Source organism: Pseudorca crassidens, chromosome 2, assembly GCF_039906515.1.
Source record: "Pseudorca crassidens isolate mPseCra1 chromosome 2, mPseCra1.hap1, whole genome shotgun sequence".
In the NCBI taxonomy this organism is placed as follows: domain Eukaryota; kingdom Metazoa; phylum Chordata; class Mammalia; order Artiodactyla; family Delphinidae; genus Pseudorca; species Pseudorca crassidens.
In genome coordinates this window covers 126,226,181-126,242,588 of record NC_090297.1, presented here as the reverse complement: position 1 = coordinate 126,242,588, position 16,408 = coordinate 126,226,181, and the positions used below count along the sequence as shown (strand labels likewise).

General features: G+C 36.2%; 1 long non-coding RNA gene across 1 annotated transcript in view; it reads left to right on the top strand.

Moving 5' to 3' along the window:
• Nucleotides 1–15,957, top strand: part of LOC137219681 (uncharacterized) — a 33,365-nt gene extending 17,408 nt beyond the window's left edge. Inside the window, exon 2 of the long non-coding RNA XR_010941204.1 lies at nucleotides 8,070–15,957. This is a non-coding gene — a long non-coding RNA (uncharacterized lncRNA). The remainder of the gene's footprint in view (nucleotides 1–8,069) is intronic.
• Nucleotides 15,958–16,408: the final 451 nt, after the last annotated feature.

Genomic DNA, 16,408 nt, shown 5'->3' with positions numbered 1-16,408 from the left:
TTTTTTTTTTATCAACAAGTTCTGTATCCTTAAACTCTTACTAGATCTCAGAGTATTTTGCAGAGGGGTGTTGCTTTTTCCCAAGGAGTATATTTATTATTTCGAAAACATAATATAGCTTTCTTGGAAGTAGCCCTACTAGATGGCTTCCCTGTTATACACAATCTCAGGTTATTTTGAGTTTATTAAAATGGAAGTTCATTTCATTGTTATTCATGTAATGTCTGTGCTAGACCCTGAGAAAGATACAAAGTTAATTCTCATCCCTTACTTCCAAAGAGATACCATCTGGTAGGAATCCTTTTTTTTTTTTAATAGATCTTTATTGGAGTATAATTGCTTCACAATACTGTGTTAGTTTCTGTTGTACACCAGAGTGAATCAGCCATATGCATGCACATGTCCCCATATCCTCTCCCTCTTGAGCCTCCCTCCCACCCTCCCATCCCACCCCTCTAGGTCATCGCAAAGCACCAAGCTGATCTCCCTGTGCTATGCTGCTGCTTCCCACTAGCTAACTATTTTACAGTTGGTAGTGTATATATGTCGATGCTACTCTCACTTCGCCCCAGCTTCCCCCTCCCACCCTGTGTCCTCAAGTCCATTCTCTATGTCTACATCTTTATTCCTGCCCTGCAACTAGGTTCATCAGTACCATTTTTTTTATAAGATTCCACATATATGTGTTAGAATACGGTGTTTGTTTTTCTCTTTCTGACTTACTTCACTCTGTATGACAGAATCTAGGTCCATCCACCTCACTACAAATAACTCAATTTCATTTCTTTTTTATGGCTGAGTGATATTCCATTGTGTATATGTGCCACATCTTTATCCATTCACCTCTCGATGGACATTTAGGTTTGGTTCCACGTACTGACTACTGTAAATAGTGCTGCAATGAACATTGTGGTACATGTCTCTTTTTGAATTATTTTTGAATAGTACTATTTGCCTTTTACAATGAATGTTACATGCCAAATCTTCGTTTTATTCTAATAATTGTATGAAACAGGGTAGATGAAAAAGCTGGGCATAGAGAGCTTGCAGAATCTTTTCAATATACGATAGCTAGTTGGTAGGAGAACAAGTACTAGATCCAGAGTCTTCTGATCCCGAAATCAGAGAACATCAGAAGTCTGAAAGATAAGCTCTAGTCCTGGTTGACCAGTTACTAGCTGTGCAACCCTGGGCCAATCACTACCTCTGGGCCCTCAGTTTTCCCAGCTGTGTAGTAATGGAGTTGAAGTAGTTGGTCTCTAATGGTCCTTCTAGTTCTAAAGTTCCAAGATTATTTTCCCTGAAAAAGGTAATGTGACAATGTGGAAGAAAGACTATGCTGTTTAGAGGTATAGTTTCCTCAACTTTCTCTTCCTAGGTTGATATTCCTTTGCTTCTTTCTGTGAATCCAGATAGAACTGAGTATTTCTAAAGATGTGTCTTTTCTCCTTTCTTCCTATTCACTTCATTATAGGTCAGTGCTTTTGGCATCTTTAACAGCTCACTGCTGTGGTTCCCATTTCTGAAAATGGGAACCTCTTCCCATTTCTGAAAAAGAGAGGTCCTCTCTTTTTCAGAAGTCTGTTTGGCTCCTTTGAATATATTTAAGCTCTTTGCACTGGAAAACTCTGAATTCTCAGCAGCAGCAGCAGCACTTGCTCTCTAAGGACTCATTGTAAGGAGTTAATGTCACTTCCACATCATCTTCCATGACCTCATTAAGACTGTCCAGTTGTACAAACCATGCAGTGTTGGGAATTTGAGACATATCAAGTTCAAGACTAAGGAAATCAGGTCCACTCTCAAATTAGACTTCTTTCCACACACTGTTCATATCACTTCCCACCATCACTTTTCAATATTTTTCTTAACCTGTTAGTAGAACTGTGCCAAAATCCCTGACACATGCCACCCTCAGCCTCAGTATCATTGATGAGCTCTGAAATCGGTGTTATATTCAGTACATCTTGGACACACACTTACTTCTTGCTTCATTGGATGCTGTATGGATATGTATTGGGTAGAAGAAACTTAAAATTTGCTGCCAAAGACTCAAAGTTTATTGAGTGACAAGGGGCATTGTTCAGGAATAGCAATGCTTTCGTTGAAAGATCATTATTCTCACAATACCTTATTAACAACTAAGCAATAATCACAAATCAACCACTTACTGAATGTCTCAAATAACCCCTGTTGGTATATTTGAATACCATAATACCAGCAAGTTTGATTTGCAGTTAGCCGATTAGTATTGGATAGTTTTCTGTGTGATGAACAAGCTGGAGTTTTAATTTTAAATTCCCTGTTGAGTCCCCTCTAAGCAAGAGAGCGAGGTGGTCTATGCGGCTGCCTTAAAGCCAGACAGTCTTTTTTTTTTTTTTTTTTAATGCGCAATAAACACAGAGGAAGGTATCTGTTTCCATGGTAGACTGATTCCATCCACATTAAAAGAAATTGCAGAGGGCATTCACCAATTTCTACTATGAAATTGAGAAGTTCAGGGAATTTCTCTACTGCTGCCTAGTCTGTATTTATTCTCTATGCTAAATTTTGGTGTTAGACAATTGTTTGTAACATTCAAGTTAGTTAAATTAACTGTGTCTGGCATTTAAAATTCCTTTGATTGTACTCTTATTATCACATAAACTGAGTGCCTTGTTTATTAATGCTCAGAGGCAGTGAGTGTAGTAGAAAGGGCACTGAGACAATCTGTCCAAGCATGACGATGGGGTGTATGTGATGGTGACGGTGGTGGCGAGTGGCGTGTATATGTGTGTGTGTATGCATGTACACACATAGGTAGAGAGATTTAAGGGGGTACTTATGTATCAAGCAAACAAGATCTTATAAGAATCCCACTGAAAACATCACATATTGACTTGGCTGTGCTCCCAGCCTGGCTGGAATGTATTATATGCCCCAACGAGAAAGTCTTCTGGCTGCACTGAGTTCTTGGACTCCTTCTTCTGGAACACTCTTTGTGATGAGTCAGGTTGATTCCACTTGACAGTCATCTTCATGAACCACGTCAGAAACCATTGCTTTGGTGAAGCATTCCCTGACATTTCCAAACTCCAGGCCAAACGAATAGCTTTCTCTGTGCTTAGTGCATTTTACATACTTGCAATAAACATGATAGTGGGTGTTTACAAGTCTGTCTCTCCAGCTACATTGTGACTTATTTTAGGGTAGCAATTTTGTTTTATACTTTTTAATACAAACAGTGTAGCAAGTGAGGAAGAATCTGAACTTCCAAGCCAGACTTGGTTTCAAATCAATTTCACTACTACGTCTGGTCTTGAATCAAGTACTCAAAGCTTAGCCTGAGTTATTTTATATGAAAAATAAGTATGGTGATGTCTAATTCCATAAGGCTTTTTGAGAAGTGCAGAAAGGCCCTTATATATTTCATTTCTTTGTATCTTACCTAAAGCCTAGTGCCTACCAGAAACGTAAGGATCATTCAGTATTCTCATGTCCTTTGACCTAGAATATCCCAGTAACCTAAAGTCCATCCTTCTTCCTCCAGAGGTAGTGGGCTCCTTCTCAATAATGGCAGCCTGACAAAGACATGGGATACCTTGGTGGTGGCGAGGCTTTATCATTGAGGATATTTATGGAGACCATGGTTAGGGAGTCAACTATTCAGGAAACTATATAAAAAGATGTCATCTCTATGTAGAAGGTTAATTCAGATGACCTCCTTCATTCAAGAGATAGTTCTTCTATACTTACTATATGCCTGCCAGCTGGGCCGGATACTATGAAGATTACAATCTAGTGGATGGCAAAGATTTTTAAATTAAATAAATAAAAAATTGCAACTAAATAAAGTAACTGTAATGAAGGCAAGAAATAAAAGCTGAGATCCTGAGTTTCTTTCCAAATGTAAACTACCTGATTTAGTGTTTAAATTTCCAGGAAAGTAGAAAATTGATCCACAAATTGCAGATGGAAATTTCAAGGTCCTTTGTAAATTTTTTCAACCCTACTTATTAAATCTTGTGTTCTCTTCTTCCTGATTGGCCCATTTAGTCAGGTTCTTCTCCTGGTAGCCCAGTCAGCATTCCTGTGTCCATGGAGATGGAGTTTTCTTTACCTAGAAGCTTTTCCATCCCACTACTTAAAATACTGTTAATAATCCTGCCCAGTTTCCAGTATTATAAAATAATCTGGTGAGACTAAATAATCTTTAAGATTTCTTAGCTCTAAAATATTTTGATTCCTTTAACCCTGCTAGTGAAGGAGGAGGGCAGAATGTGCCCCTGTATTTTTACTTCTAAATTTTATTTTCTGTGCTTGGTTACCATGATGAACTGTTTTTAGCTATACCTGGTACCAGAGCTCCAAACAGAAGAAGTTGGAATGTAGGGCATGCATTACATGAAAAGTAAAATGTTTTGAAAGGGCTTTGAAGTGTTGAATAGGAATATTGTATTAAGAACATTCCACCAAATGGAAGAAGCCTGGAAACTGGACAAACTGTGAATGTGCAGATGGTTATTACCAACCATCAGTCAAGTAGAGAACACAGCCTATGCGTACGGATCAATATGTCACGTGTCTTTATACATTGGGATGTACCAAGAATTTGTCAGCAGTTTTTATCTCTGTATGTATTGCCTCCAAGGAGAAGAGTCAAATTGCCCATGTTATGCAGCCTAGAACTTTTAGTTTTGTCTGCACCAATGTGAATGAATCCATTTAAGATGTCTCATAGGAAAGAGGAAGCTTCCATAAATGCAAATTGACATAAAATGGTGGGTTTGTTTGTTTGTAGATGAGTTGGGGGGCAGGGGGGCACAGAAGGAAAGATCCTCTATCTTTTTTTTTTTTTTTTTTTTTTGCGGTACGCGGGCCTCTCACTGCTGTGGCCTCTCCCGTTGCGGAGCACAGGCTCCGGACGCGCAGGCCCAGCGGCCATGGCTCACGGGCCCAGCCGCTCCGCGGCATGTGGGATCTTCCCGGACCGGGGCACGAACTCGTGTCCCCTGCATCGGCAGGTGGACTCTCAACCACTGCGCCACCAGGGAAGCCCCAAGATCCTCTACCTTTATAGTTCTTTTAAAAATCTTCTTTATCCTAATAGACAATCCACAAACTATAATAATCCAACACGCTCCATATCATCCAACTACATTTTACAATTAGAATGTGGGCAAATCGCTCTGCCTTAGTTAACACTGATGTTAAAGAACAGCAGAGAGACCTTAGGTAGGTATGACCACTAGTCAGTCAGCCATCTGAAGTATTACAGAGAGGTGTTATTTCTCAGAGATAAGGAACAAAGAGGTCTTAATATCCGGCTCAGTCAGGGCAGGAAATTGCCTACTTCCTGAGCCAGAGTGGTAGAGGCTGTGGATGGGAGCCAGATATTGGAGGGAGGAGGCATGTAAGCACTGGAGACCTCAGGATTTTATCGTCAGGCGCATGGACTTTGTATCAGAATGTCAAGAACTCATTTTGTCTTTAGCCCAGAAAGATGCTTGGCAAAGAATTAATTACACTAAAGCATTCTTATAAATGTCATGGCTGGACATTTTCACAGAAGGTTATTCATTCTCAGATGTTTATGCTTTTCATTCCTGAACCTCCCCAGACTGTGGTATGTGACAACATTTTAATTTTAAAGACTATCAATTATCCTGCTAATTCTAAATTCTACTATAAAAGTGTGAAGTACCAGATTGACCTTGCATCCCTTGCCCTAATTACGTACATGTGTTTTTATAGACGTTCTATCCAACCTCAACACCAACAAACTAGTTTACAAAGCACTTAACCTCTCCAGCGTTTTTTGTCCTCATTTGTAAATCAAGAGTGTTGAACTAGATGATCTCACATTTGTTTGGGTTCTAAAGAAAAGTGGCAGAAATTCCATGGGTATAAGTCTGTATGGTGGAAAAAGGAAATTTGGGGGATCCTGGGTACTTGAGTCTAAACCTCTGCATGTCCAATTATTAGATGTGTGACACTGGGAACATTCTTTAATCTCCTCAATCTAGTTTCAACATTTGTAACTGGAACAATACCTGAGTTATATGGTTGTTATACAATTAAGTGACATGGTGCATTAAAGTGTCTGGCAGACACATATTTAGTAGCTGTCTCTTTTCCTTTCCTTCCCTTCTTTCAGCATTATGTAGACAATAGATTTTACTAACTTTTATTAGAAAAAAAATCCAGGTTCAGATGGTAATGTTGAAAGAAAAGAAGATAAAGACTAATTTACAGGAGGATCTAAAGATGGATTGAATTTTGTCAAGCAAAATAAGGATGTAGGACATGCTACCCAGGGAAGAATGTAATCAAATGTATGATGGCTTTAATTAAAAGGTGTATGTGGAGAATAAGTCTCCTGATGCTATTGAAATGTAGACTCTATTGGCCAGGGTTAAGATATATATTTTATGTTTCTATCTCTTGACCTATAAATTAATTTTTACTCAATTGTTTGTATATTGCACACAATATTCTCTGTTTTTTTCTTTTAAAAACATACTTTGGAGATCATCCTATCTGTACATAAAGCTCCTTCTTTTTCTTTATTTACTATTTATAATATACCATTATGTGTATATACTACAATTTATATAAACAGTACTCTAGTGGTGCATATTTAGGTGGTTACCATATTTTGCTTTTATAAACAAGGTTGCGGTGAATAATCTTGTATACACATCACTTTACCACATGTGTAAGTAAATCTGTAGGATAGAGTCCTAAATGTGGATCTGCTGTATTTGTAATTTTGATAAGTCTGGTCAAATGCCCTGCAAACATGTTTTATTGATTTCAATGTACATAGTCTATGTGTGAGACTGTTTCCCTGAACTCTAGTCGATACAGAGTTAATCATAGTTTCTGAATTTGGCCAAAATCTTCTAGATTAAAGAAAATGCTATTTTAATGTACTTTGAAGAGGCATTTCTTGAACGTCTTTTTATGTATTTAAGATTTGTCTGTATCTCCTTTCTGTGATCTATCTGTTCATAGTCTCTAATCATTAGGCTGCTGGATTATTGGGATTTTCCTTATTGATTAGTAGAAATTCTTTATATATTAGAGAAATTAGCTTCTTGTTTCTTATGCAGACATTTCCTCTCAATTTTTTGTTTGATTTTGATTATTGTGATTCTTACCACACAAACTGTTTAAAAATTTTTTTATATAGTGAAGTTTATCAGTTTTTTATGGCTTTTGGATTTTGTTTATACTTAGAAAAACTTTTCTCACTTGAGAGAATTTTTTTTTTCATGGTTTCATCTATTTTATTGTTTCATTTCCTACACTCAAATCTTTGATCAATTTCAAATTTACTGTGGGGAGAGATATGAATCCAAGTTTATTTTTTTAAGGTGGCTACCCAGCTTTCCCATCACAGACTACTATATAATCCATATTTTCAATGCCATTTTGAAATGTTTCCTGTTTTTTACTATATAACTATATGCATTTGGATCGATTTCTAGATTTTATTGTATGTTTCATAGGCTTTTCTGTCTATTTATGTGCAAGTAGCAAATTTTAAATTTATATTAGTTTTATAATATGTATCAAAACCTAGTAAAAATGGCTTCTTGCTTTAGTTTTTCAGAAAATGTATGACTATTTTTACTTGCTTATTTTTCTGGATGAATTTTAGAGTCAATGAGGTGTCCCACACCTACCCTTTAAAACAAATACATCAAATTTATAAATTAATTTAGGTGACATTGACTTTTAAAGTATTTTTTGATATTCCTTTCCAAGCACATTCTATACTTTTCCTTATGTTCAAGTGTGTATGTGTGCAAGTGTGTATATCTCTATGTATGTGTATGTATATTTTGTGATTCTCAAGAGAAGTTTAAATTTTTCTTCATATTGATCTGATTTCTCATTAAGTTAATTCCTAGATTTTGTTGTTGTTATTGCTTTTGTAAATCTTTTTCTTCTGTAGATCATCCAACTGGGTATTGTTTATAGTATAAGGACTGTGATTATTCATTAATCTTTTACCAAACCACCTTATAAAGTTCTCTTATTGATGTAATACTTCTTAAAATTGATTTCTTTGTTTTCTCCAGGTATACAATCATATCATCTGCATGATGGTAATTTTGCCTCCTTTTTTTTAGACCCTAGTTTATTTTTCTTTTTGAATTGTGTTGGCTAATACCTCCGGGATAATGTTAAATGAGGGTAATGGTAATAAACATTTATGTTTTATCCTTGACTTTAGTAGAAATTTTTTCTCTGGAACAATTTTAATATCATTGGAATGATCAATTTTTTGAAGATTTGGCAGAAGTAGCCCGTTAAGTCAGATGATGATTGAGATGTACACTTCTTTGCATTATAAAGTATGATTATCATTCCCTTATTAAGAGTTTTAAAAATCAAGAACATGTAAATAGAGAACAAAGGGAAGAAAATAGATCATGTAGTGTAAAGTTTTTTAATAGAGGCAGTAAAAACAGAAAGCATGACAAAAATGACAGAATTAAGACCCGACAAGACTGGCCTCCATAAATGTAAGTGGGTAACTCACCTATTAAAAAAAATCATTTTTGATCATAGTAAAAAACTCAGCTCTATGTTTTATATAAAAATTATGCCTAAAATAGATGCCTTGGAAGAGTTGAAATGAAAAAAACCCTCAGATCTCTTTTAAACTGTTAAAAAAATGCTTAACCTGACCCACACAAGAGAAACCTACAAATCACTATATTAAGCTACACTTTTTCACCTACCAGATTGGCAAAAATCATAAAGTTTAACGTCATAGTGTGTTGGCGAGGATGAGTGAAACAGGCACTCTTATATGTAATTAGTAAGTGTGTACATTGTTAAACCTCTCTGGAGGCCAACACGGTGATAGGTATCAAAATTATAAATTCATATAGCCTTTGTTTTCACATGTTAACTTGTAGAAATTTACCCTATGAGCACACTGAAATGTGTGTCTTCATAAGGATTTTTGTTTCAGTATTTTTTATAATAGCAAGAGTTTTGAAACAGCCTGAATGTTTAATGATATGGGTTTGATTAAATAAGTTATGCATGATTACATTATGGAATAATATGAATTCCTTAAAAAGAATAAGGTATAGGTAAAGCATTATCTCTGAAATATGTTTTTAAGTTTAAAAAGCAAGGACAGCACATTATATTGGGTTGGCCAAAAGGTTTGTTCAGTTTTTTCTGTAAGATGTCTCTAGTAGCACTTAGTTGTCTTTAACTTCATTCGAAACAATTTTGTTAGATTGTATTGCAACAGCTGTCATATCAGCATGCATTTTTAAAAAAACTTATCAAAATTGGTGAATTTTTGTGTAGCCATTTTTAATATTGAAGATGGAAGAAAAAGCACAAAATTTTCAGCATACTATGCTTTATTATTTCAAGAAAGGTAAAAATGCAACTGAAATGCAAAAAAAGGATAGTGCATTGTATGGAGAAGGTGCTGTGACTGATGGAATGTGTCAAAAATGGTTTGTGAAGTTTCATGCAGGAAATTTCTCACTGGGCAATGCTCCATGGTTGGGTAGACCAGTTGAAGTTGATGGCGATCAAACTGAGACTTCACTTGAGAACAATCAACGTTATACCACGCGGGAGATGGCCGACATACTCAAAATATCCAAATCAAGTGTTGAAAATCATTTGCACCAGCTTGGTTATGTGAATTGCTTTGATGTTTGGGTTTCACATAAGTTAAGCGAAAAAACCCTTCTTGACCATATTTCTGCAGGAGATTCTCTATTTAAACGTAGTGAAAATGTTCCGTTTTTAAAACAAATTGTGACGGGGGATGAAAAGTGGATACTGCACAATAATGTGGAAAGGAAGAGATCGTAGGGTAAGTGAAATGAACCACCACCAACCACACCAAAGGCCGGTCTTCATCCAAAGAAAGTGACGTTGTGTATATGGTGGGATTGGAAGGGAGTCCTCTATTATGAGCTCCTTCTGGAAAACAAATGATTAATTCCAAAAAGTACTGCTCCCAATTAGACCAACTGAAAGCAGCACTTGACAAAAAGTGTCCAGAATTAGTCAACAGAAAACGCATAATTTTCCATCAGGATAACACAAGACCGCATGTTTCTTTGATGACCAGGCAAAAACTGTTACAGCTTGTCTGGGAAGTTCTGATTCATCTGCTGTATTCACCACACATTGCACCTTCGGATTTCCATTTATTTAGGTCTTTACAAAATTCTCTTAATGAAAAAAATTTAAATTCCCTGGAAGACTGTAAAAGGCACCTGGAACAGTTCTTTGCTCAAAAAGATAAAGAGTTTTGGGAAGACTGAATTATGAAGTTGCCTGGAAAATGGCAGAAGGTAGTGGAACAAAACGGTTGTTCAATAAAGTTCTTGGTGAAAATGAAAAATGTGTCTTTTATTTTTATTTAAAAACTGAAGGAACAATTTGGCCAACCCAATAATTTAGTGTTAAAAATATATGAAAATATTATGTATGTCTGCACATACACATACACACACAGAGACTCGCACATGTACATACATCTATATCTATCTATCTGTCTATATATATATCTGTTTGTAGATACATAGATTATTTCTATAAGGACAAAGAAGAACTGTTCAGAGTGATTGCTTTTGTGGAGGAGAACTGGATGTCTGGGTAGAGAAGCAGAAGTAGAATGGAATGCAAGGAGCAACTGTAAGCATATAAATCAGTAAAACGTATTGATCATTCTAAATGAACATTTTCTGTTATAATAATTATTGGCTTTTTAAAGTAGATCTAAATGTAGATAACACTAACTTCTTATTCTGGTTTGTTTTGTTTTGTTTTGTTTTTTGGCTGCACTGCATGGCATGTAGCATCTTAGTTCCCCAACCAGGGATCAAACCTGCGCCCCCTGCATTGGAAGCGCAGAGTCTTAACCACTGGACCACCAGGGAAGTCCCTAACTTCTTACTCTGGTAAGAGGATTTTGGAAGAAATTAAAGAATACTAATCTCATTGTCTTCAGGGGAACAAATACAAATACTAATTCTTCATCCCTCTTTTAAAAGCAAAATATAAGTATTTTGGATAAAATTTAAAGGGTAATGGCTAAAATAATAAAATATATAGTAAAAGTAAAGGAAACAAATATGATGTAGCTCATGGAAGTTAGGAGAGGAGAAAAAAAACTCATGATAAATAGATAAAACAATGACGTAAAAAGTTCACCATAGCTATAATATATAACTACAAAAAATGAGTTCATCTGACAATAAAAAATAAAATCTGAAAATAAAAAATCTGAAAATAAAAGTGATAAAGGTACACCAGGAAAAAATTAACTGATTAACAGAGAACACAACTTTAACTGTACTTGTCTCAGACCAAAGAAAACTTAAGGTGGCACCTATTCCATATTTTCCAGACTTCTTTTTTTCTTTTTTTAATAAATTTATTTATTTTATTTTTATGTATTCTGGCTGCATTGGGTCTTTGTTGCTGCATGCCGGCTTTCTCTAGTTGCGGTGAGCAGGGGCTACTCTTTGTTGCGGAGCACAGGCTCTGGAGTGCAGGCTCAGTAGTTGTGACACACGGGCTTTGTTGCTCCGTGGCATGTGGGATCTTCCCGGACCAGGGCTCAAACCTGTGTCTCCTGCATTGGCAGGTGGATTCTTAACCACTGCGCCACCAGGGAAGCCCTCCAGACTTCTTTTAATAAATCATTCAATCTATTATCTCCAAGTTTATCCAAAGGCTCCTTAAATACCTTTTTACTTTTTAACCAGAAATGTATACTTGGAGAAGAATTTTATGTCTTTTTGATCTTTTATTAAAAAAACCTTCAAAATATTGATATACAAGCCAATTTTCTCAAGTTAGTAGGGCATCCTATATACATTTATTTCTTTATTTTTTGTAAACTTAAGCCACTTACCAGTTTTCTTCCCTTTTTTGGAATAAAGAGAATACTTGTTATGTTTTAAGAGCCCCTGTTCATATGCAAGCCTCCCCTCCTGCACCTTTCCCAGGCAGCCACTCCTCTTTCCTGGTGCCTCTTACTGCTTTGTTTTTACTGGAAAATGTTCACCCACAATAAGAGGTGCAATGGGATGGAGGTTTTTCCTTTCAAGGTTAAGACAGTGTTTTCTGCTTAATTTATGAGGTTTTTTTTTTGGTAATTTCCAGAATTAAATTGCCCTATAGTTTAAGGAAATAGTTTTCAGTGACACCTAGCTTCTTCCTCTGGCGGATGACAACTTAAATCTCTGGAACCCCAAGCAGTTAGGAAGTCCTGACTTATTTAGATAACTTCAAGTCAATTCTAATTTTGAGTGCTTATACTGTATAGAATTAGGCATTTGCAGCAACATGGATGGACCTAGAGATTCACTTACTAAGGGAAGTAAGCCAGACAGAGAAAGACAAATATCATATGATAACGCTTATATGTGGAATCTAAACAAAAAAAGAGATACAAATGAAATTATATACAAAACAGAAAAAGACTAACAGACATAGAAAACCAATGTATGGTTACCAAAGGGGAAATGGGAGGAGCGATAAATTAGGAGTTTGGGATTAACCGATACACACTACTATATATATAAAATAGATAAACAACAAGGACCTACTGTACAGCACAGGGAACTATGTTCAACATTTTGTAATAACCTATAAGGGAAAAGAATCTGAGAAAATATACATATGTATAACTGAATCATTTTGCTATACACCCGAAACTAACACAACATTGTAAATCAACTGTACTTCAATTTTAAAAAAAATAGGGGAAACTGAAATGCAAATAGTCAGTTGTGGGGTTGTTGCTTTTTTCCTTCATTTAAAAAACCTGCAGCAAAGTGGGAATATGGGGCTTTCACATTGTCTTATCTTAGCTGATTAAATGAAGGAAAGGTCAGATGCTACATAGGATTACGGCTGTTTGTGCTTACATTTAAGGAAGATAGTGTCTAGGCTGGAGGAGGACTTAGGAAAGGTAGAGGGTGTAAGCCAGGGTAGCTTTAGGTAACCAAATATGAACACAAAATTCCATTTAGAAAATACATTTATGCATGGATGAAGGATAAGATGTTGATGATATTTTGAATAAGTACTGAGGATATCATTATTACTGACCAATAAGGAACAAAAATTAAGCCATTTTACTAGGTGAGTTGGGTGAGACATCTTTTAAAGATGTCATCACATCTGAGCTTCCCCAAAAGCTGCGCCTCAAGATATGGGTGTGTTCTGAGATACTGAGATACTGATCCCCTCAGCCCTTGAGGATGCCAGGAGAGACATGGACTGCTCGGTACTGGTCCCCTCCACCGTGGAAGATTTTTGGAGGGCACTGGATAATGAAATCCTCTTGGTTTGTTTGGGACTTTCCTTGTTTTAGCACTGAACGTCTTGTATCTTGGGAAATTCCTCAGTCTCAGGCAAACAGGTAGTCACCCTACCTCGGAGCAGTCTGTGCGCGCTGGAGGGTCTGCAGCAGATCCTGTGGTCCCCGTGGGCATTCAGCTCTTGCAGCTCTGTTGTGATGGGCATGACCAGGAAGGTACTCTTCCACCTTATCATAAGCGTTACTAAGCAGTGGTATTAAAGGCACTTGCCCATTTAACCTAAGTTGTTAAATTATTGGTGTAAAGTTGTTTCTAATATTTCTCATCCTTTTAATGCTTGTAATGATTTCTCCCATTTTATCTTGATATTGGTCACTTGTTCTCTCTCTTGTCCCCCTCCCCTCTCCTCCTACCCTTTTCCCTCCCCGTCCAACCTTCTCGCTCTGCTCCTCCTCTCTCTCCCGTTTTGTTTTTTAAATTAAACTTGCTAGGGATTATTCAGGGTTCTGTGTTCTCAAGATGAATTGACCCATTTAATATTTTGAAATATCCCTCTTTATCTCTCTTAATTCTTCTCACCTTAAAATCTACTTTGATATCAATATAGTCATACCAACTCTCTTTTGATTAATGCTTGCTTGGTATATCTTTTTTCTTCTTTTACTTTTAAACATTGTGTATTTTTATATTTCTTGTGTATTTCTTATAAGCAGTCATAATTGTATTCTTTTAAAACTCCAGTCTAAAAATCTTGTTAACCGAAGTCTTTCATTCATTTATATATAATGCAATTACTGATATAGCTGGGTTTAAGTCTACCATACTTGCTATTTGTTTTCTATTTTTCCGTTCTCTTTCTGTTTTTTAAAATTCCTTTCCTGCCTTTCTTTGTAATAGTCAAATTTTTAAAATATACTACTTTATCTCCTCTGTTAGTCTTTTGTTATACTTTTCAATGTCCTTGTTTCAGTGGTTACCCTGAAAGTTACAAGACACATCCTAACTTATAGTCTATCTTAAATTAATACATTTACTGCTTTTTCAACAATTCATGAAGTTTAGAACAATATAACTCCGTTATTCTCTACCTCACTCTTGCCATTTTTGCTTTTGTCATATGCTTCTACATGTTGTAAACCCCACAGACATTACACTATTGTTATTTTAAACAGTCAATATTCTTTTATATTTATCAACATATTTACCCTTTTCAGAAGTGTCCATTGCTTCTTGTACTTCTACCTGCTATTATTTTCTTGTAGCTTAAAATACATTCTTTAGTATTTCTTATAGTAAATGTCTCTTGGTTGTGAATTCTCTCAGCATTTGTGTGTGTGTATGTGTATGTTTTCTTTCAGCACATCAATGGCCTTATCTTCTATTAGTTATTTATCCATCAAACCTGAATTGAATATGTCTTATTCAATCAAAGTTGCTTTCCTCAATAAACCTTTATAAGTTAACTTACTGAACAACTGATGAATCCTGCCTGGCTACTTTTAGATTGTTATAGCCATTCTTTAGTTTTCCTGCTTCCCTAGTGCTTTACTTCACAGATGGACAGAGATGGCAAATACATGAAATGAATGAAACAAGTACTGGGGAAAACATAAGTGCTATCCAAGCAAATTCAAGTTAGGATCTTATCACTGCTAGAGATCTGTCGCTTTAAGACATCAATACCATTGTCAATCTTACTTTTTTAGTTCACATTTTTTCTTCTAATGAGATGATAAACATTTATCAGTGTTCATGTCTTATCTCTTTTATTCTATATGATTCATTTTGTGGTGTGGCGGTTTTCAAGTCTAAATTGGAAAGTAACTTCTTCTGGCATTCTAGTTATAGTTACAAATACCAAATTCAAAACATAAGAGATTAATGGAGTCACGTCATATGCACATTTAACTCATATAATTCAACCATACATGCTGCACAAAATTAAAATAAAGAAGAACACTTTGAATAGGGTGGACGATTTCACCCACAATTTCCCTCAATGAGCACAAGAGCCCAGCAGAGCGTGAATGGGAAGATGTGAATCTGATCTTTCTTTAGATGATCTTGTGGTGTGAACGTCTTACTCCCCTGACCTCAAAGCCCGACCCTCAACAGAACACAATGCCATCATAAAAACACATAGTTAACTAGATGTTCTTTAAAACCCTAATATAAACCCTCCAATTACCCAGCAGCATTTGCATGTTCTATCACTTGACTATAACAAATAGTTTTCTCCTAGAAGTATGATTTACTTGGAGGCCATCTGCAACAACATGAAATGTATCCCTCAGACTTTATTAAATGCTTCCAATAGATACCACCTCTTCTCTCATAGATTCTCATGAAATAGGATCAAAGTCTAGCCAAGAAGATAGGCACAAAAAACAATGGGAAATATATAATGCTTCATGAGAAGTGCTTCACGAATAGAGACTTGTACAAGTGCATTATGGAGACTTAGAGCTAAGTGGGAAATAACAGGTCAGCAAATGAACCAAAGCAAAGCATTAAAACCAGTAAGAATAGCACGGAAAAAGACTCCAAAGCGCAAAAGTACGCAACAGTTTTTTTTTTTTGAATGTTAATTGATGTAACTGTATTATTTTATTTATTTATTTTTTAAATAAATTTATTTATTTTTGGCTGCGTTGGGTCTTTGTTGCTGCGCGCAAATTTTCTCTAGTTGCGGCGAGCAGGGACTATTATTGTGCTGCGCGGGCTTCTCATTACCGTGGCTTTTCTTGTTGCAGCGTACCAGCTCTAGGTGCGCAGGCTTCAGTGGTTGTGGCTCGCGGGCTCTAGAGTGCAGGCTCAGTAGTTGTGGCACATGGGGTTAGTTGCTCTGCGGCATGTGGGATCTTCCCAGGCCAGGGCTCAAACCCGTGTCCCCTGCATTGGCAGGCAGATTCTTAACCACTGCACCACCACGGAAGCCATACACAACGGGTCTTTAAAAAGCAAGATATTTGTGGTAGTTTAAAACCCAGGTATATGTTGAAGACAAAGGCATTTGGAAAGGAAAGCTATATGATGAAGTGAATTAAGATGCTCTTCTAAGAAATTTGGATTTAATTCTTTTGTTACAAAAAACC